Below are 6007 nucleotides of genomic sequence, written 5' to 3' on the forward strand. Positions count from 1 at the left end.
GTGTCTTTTCGAAAATATTGTAGGTGCACCTATTTGGTGCATATTTAGCATTCCATGTGTCCTTTTGAAATATTGGAGCTGCATCTATTGGGTACATATTTGCATTCCATGTCCTTTTGAAAATATTGGAATTGCGCCTATTTGGTACATATTTAGCATTGCTTGTGTCTTTTCGAAAATATTGGAGGTGCACCTATTTGGTGCATATTTAGCATTCCTTGTGTCTTTTCGAAAATGTTGGAGGTGCACCTATTTGGTACATATTTAGCATTCCTTGTGTCTTTTCGAAAATACTGGAGAATCAACTATTTGGTACATATTTAGCATTCCATGTGTCATTTCGAAAATATTGGAGAATCAACTATTTGGTATATATTTCGCATTTCATGTGCCTTTTCGAAAATACTGGAGAATCAACTATTTGGTGCATATTTAGCATTCCATGTATCCTTTCGAAAATATTGGAGATTCACCTATTTGGTACGTATTTGCATTCCATTTGTCCTTTTGACAATATTGGAGGTGCACCTATTTGGTACATATTTGCATTCCATGTTGCCTTATGAAAATCTTGGGGTGCAACTATTGGGTGAATATTTAGCATTCCATGTGCCCTTTCGAAAATATTGGAATTGCACCTATTTGGTACATATTTAACATTCCATGAGTTTTTGTGAAAATATTGGAGGTGCACCTATTTCGTGCATATTTAGCATTCCATGTGTCCTTTCAAAAATATTGGAAGTGCACCTATTTGGTACATATTTATCATTCCATGTGTCCTTTTGAAAATATTGGAGGTGCACCTATTTGGTGCATATTTAGCATTCCATGTGTTCTTTTGAAAATATTGGAGGTGCGCGTATTTGGTACGTATTTAGCATTGCTTGTGTCTTTTCGAAAATACTGGAGAATCAACTATTTGGTACATATTTGGCATTCCATGTGTCTTTTCGAAAATATTGGAGAATCAACTATTTGGTACATATTTAGCAATCCCTGTGTCTTTTCGAAAATACTGGAGAATCAACTATTTGATGCATATTTAGCATTCCATGTGTCTTTTCGAAAATATTGGAGATGCACCTATTCGGTACATATTTAGCATTCCATGTGTCTTTTCGAAAATACTGGAGGTGCACCTATTTCGTACATATTAAGCATTCTATGTGTTTTTTCGAAAATACTGGACAATCAACTATTTGGTGCATATTTAGCATTCATTGTGTCTTTTCGAAAATACTGGAGGGGCACCTATTTCGTACATATTAAGCATTCTTTGTGTCTTTTCGAAAATGCTGGAGAATCAACAATTTGGTACATATTTAGCATTCCATGTGTCTTTTGGAAAATATTGGAGAATCAAATATTTGGTACATATTTAGCAATCCCTGTGTTGTTTCGAAAATATTGGAGAATCAACTATTTTGTACATATTATCCTTCCATGTGTCTTTCCGAAAATACTGGAGAATCAACTATTTTATGCATATTTAGCATTCCATGTGCCTTTTCGAAAATATTGGAGATGCACCTATTTGGTACATATTTAGCACTCCATGTGTCTTTTCAAAAATACTGGAGGTGCACCTATTTGGTACATATTTACCATTCTATGTGTCTTTCCGAAAATACTGGAGAATCAACTATTTGGTGCATATTTAGCATTCATTCTGTCTTTTCGAAAATAATGGAGAATCAACTATTTGGCGCATATTTAGCATTCCATGTGTCTTATCGAAAATACTGGAGGTGCACCTATTTCGTACATATTTAGCATTCTATGTGTTTTTTCGAAAATATTGGAGAATGATCTATTTTGTGCATATTTAGCATTCATTGTGTCTTTTCGAAAATATTGGAGAATCAACTATTTGGCGCGTATTTAGCATTCCATGTGTGTTTTCGAAAATAATGGAGGTGCAACTATTTTTTGCATATTTAGCATTCCATGTGTCTTTTCGAAAATATTAGATGTGCACCTATTGGGTGCATATTTAGCATTCCATGTGTCCTTTTGACAATATTGGAGGTGCAACTATTTAGTGCATATTTAGCATTCCATGTGTCCTTTTGAAAATATTGGAGGTGCACCTATTGGGTACATATTTGCATTCCATGTGTCCTTTTGATAATATTGGAGGTGTACCTACCTGGTGCATATTTAGCATCCCATGTGTATTTTCGAAACTATTGGAGGTGCAGCTATTTGGTGCATAATTAGCATTCCTTGTGTTATTTCGAAAATATTGGAGGTGCACATATTTGGTACATATTTACCATTCCTTGTATCTTTTCGAAAATACTGGAGAATCTACGATTTGGTACATATTTAGCATTCGATGTGTCTTTTCGAAAATATTGTAGGTGCACCTATTTGGTACATATTTAGCATTCCTTGTATCTTTTCGAAAATACTGGAGAATCTACTATTTGGTACATATTTAGCATTCGATGTGTCTTTTCGAAAATATTGTAGGTGCACCTATTTGGTACATATTTAGCATTCCTTGTGTCTTTTCGATAATACTGGAGAATCAACTATTTGGTACATATTTAGCATTCCATGTGTCTTTTCGAAAATATTGGAGATCAACTATTTGGTACATATTTAGCCTTCCATGTGTCCTTCCGAAAATACTGGAGAATCAACTATTTTATGCATATTTAGCATTCCATGTGTCTTTTCGAAAATATTGGAGTTAGACCTATTTGTTACATATTTAGCACTCTATGTGTCTTTTCAAAAATACTGGAGGTGCACCTATTTGGTACATATTTACCATTCTATGTGTCTTTCCGAAAATACTGGAGAATCAACTATTTGGTGCATATTTAGCATTCATTCTGTCTTTTCGAAAATAATGGAGAATCAACTATTTGGCGCATATTTAGCATTCCATGTGTCTTTTCGAAAATACTGGAGGTGCACCTATTTCGTACATATTTAGCATTCTATGTGTATTTTCGAAAATATTGGAGAATGATCTATTTTGTGCATATTTAGCATTCATTGTGTCTTTTCGAAAATACTGGAGAATCAACTATTTGGCGCCTATTTAGCAATCCATGTGTCTTTTCGAAAATAATGGAGGTGCAACTATTTTTTGCATATTTAGCATTCCATGTGTCTTTTCGAAAATATTAGAGGTGCACCTATTGGGTGCATATTTAGCATTCCATGTGTCCTTTTGACAATATTGGAGGTGCACCTATTTAGTGCATATTTAGCATTCCATGTGTCCTTTTGAAAATATTGGAGGTGCACCTATTGGGTACATATTTGCATTCCATGTGTCCTTTTGAAAATATTGGAGGTGCACCTACCTAGTGCATATTTAGCATCCCATGTGTCTTTTCGAAACTATTGGAGGTGCAGCTATTTGGTCCATAATTAGCATTCCTTGTGTTATTTCGAAAATATTGGAGGTGCAGATATTTGATACATATTTACCATTCCTTGTATCTTTTCGAAAATACTGGAGAATCTAATATTTGGTACATATTTAGCATTCCATGTGTCTTTTCGAAAATATTGGAGAATCAACTATTAGGTACATATTTAGTAATCCATGTGTCTTTTGGAAAATATTGGAGAATAAAACTATTTGGTATATATTTAGCATTTCATGTGTCTTTTCGAAAATACTGGAGAATCAACTTTTTGGTGCATATTTAGCATTCCATGTATCCTTTCGAAAATATTGGAGATTCATCTATTTGGTACGTATTTGTATTCCATGTGTCCTTTTGACAATATTGGAGGTGCACCTATTTGGTACATATTTAGAAATCCATGTGTCTTTTCGAAAATATTGGAGAATCAACTATTTGGTACATATTTAGCATTCCATGTGTCTTTTCGAAAGTACTGGAGAATCAACTATTTGGTGCATATTTAGCATTCCATGTGTCTTTTCGAAAATATTGGAGACGTACCTATTCGGTACATATTTAGCATTCCATGTTTCTTTTCGAAAATACTGGAGGTGCACCTATTTCGTACGTATTTAGCATTCTATGTGTCTTTTCGAAAATACTGGAGAATCAACTATTTGGTGCATATTTAGCATTCATTCTGTCTTTTGAAAATACTGGAGAATCAACTATTTGGCGCATATTTAGAAATCCATGTGTCTTTTCGAAAATACTGGAGGTGCACCTATTTGGTGCATATTTAGCATTGCATATGTCTTTTCGAAAATATTGGAGGTGCACCTATTGGGTGCATATTTAGCATTCCATGTGTCCTTTTGACAATATTGGAGGTGCACCTACTTGGTGCATATTTAACATCCCATGTGTCTTTTCGAAATTATTGGAGGAGCACCTATTTTGTGCGTATTTAGCATTCCTTGTGTCTTTTCGAAAATATTGGAGGTGCACCTATTTGGTATATATTTAGCATTTCATGTGTTTTTTGATAATATTGGAGGTGCACCTATTTCGTGCATATTTAGCCTTCCATGTGTCTTTTCGAAAATACTGGAGAATCAACTGTTTGATGCATATTTAGGATTCCATGTGTCTTTTCGAAAATACTGGAAATGCACCTATTTGGTACATATTTACCATTCTATGTGTCTTTCCGAAAATACTGGAGAATCAATTATTTGGTGCATATTTAGCATTCATTGTGTCTTTTCCAAAATACTGGAGAATCAACTATTTGGCGCATATTTAGCATTCCATGTGTGTTTTCGAAAATACTGGAGGTGCACCTATCTCGTACATATTTGGCATTCTATGTGTCTTCTCGAAAATACTGGAGAATGAACTATTTGGCGCCCATTTACCATTCATTATGTCTTTTCGAAAATACTGGAGAATCAACTATTTGGCGCATATTTAGCATTCCATGTGTCTTTTCGAAAATAATGGAGGTGCACTAATTTGGTGCATATTTAGCATTCCATGTGTCTTTTCGAAAATATTAGAGGTGCACCTATTGGGTGCATATTTAGCATTCCATGTGTCCTTTTGACAATATTGGAGGTGCACCTATTTGGTGCATATTTAGCATTCCATGTGTCCTTTTGAAAATATTGGAGGTGCACCTATTGGGTACATATTTGCATTCCATGTGTCCTTTTGAAAATATTGGAGGTTCACCTACCTGGTGCATATTTAGCATCCCATATGTCGTTTCGAAATTATTGGAGGTGCGCCTATTTGGTGCATATTTAGCATTCCTTGTGTCTTTTCGAAAATATTGGATGTGCACATATTTGGTACATATTTAGCATTCCTTGTATCTTTTCGAAAATATTGGAGAATCTACTATTAGGTACATATTTAGTAATCCATGTGTCTTTTCGAAAATATTGGAGAATCAACTATTTGGTACATATTTAGCATTCCATGTGTCTTTTCGAAAATATTGGAGATTCATCTATTTGGTACGTATTTGCATTCCATGTGTCCTTTTGACAATATTGGAGGTGCACCTATTTGGTACATATATAGCATTCCATGTGTCCTTTTGAAAATCCTGGGGTGCAACTACTGCTTGCATATTTAGCATTCCATGTATCCTTTTGAAAATATTGGAGGTGCACATATTCGGTACATATTTAGCATACCATGTGTCCTTTTGAAAATATTGGAGGTGCACCTATTTGGTGCATATATAGCATTCCATGTGTCCTTTTGAAAATCCCGGGGTGCAACTTTTGGGTGCATATTTAGCATTCCACGTGTCCTTTCGAAAATATTGGAGGTGCACCTATTCGGTACATATTTAGCATTCATTTTGTCCTTTTGAAAATATTGGGGTGCAACTATTGGGTGCATATTTAGCATTCCTTGTGTCTTTTCGAAAATATTGGAAGTGCACCTATATGGTACATATTTAGCATTCCTTGTGTCTATTCGAAAATATTGGAGAATCAACTATTTGGTTCATATTTAGCATTCGATGTGTATTTTCGAAAATACTGGAGAATCAACTATTTGGTGCATATTTAGCATTCCATGTGTCTTTTCGAAAATATTGGAGGTGCACCTAT

This window comes from Thermobia domestica, chromosome 15, assembly GCF_964235325.1.
Source record: "Thermobia domestica chromosome 15, izTheDome1.hap1.1, whole genome shotgun sequence".
Lineage (NCBI taxonomy): Eukaryota > Metazoa > Arthropoda > Insecta > Zygentoma > Lepismatidae > Thermobia > Thermobia domestica.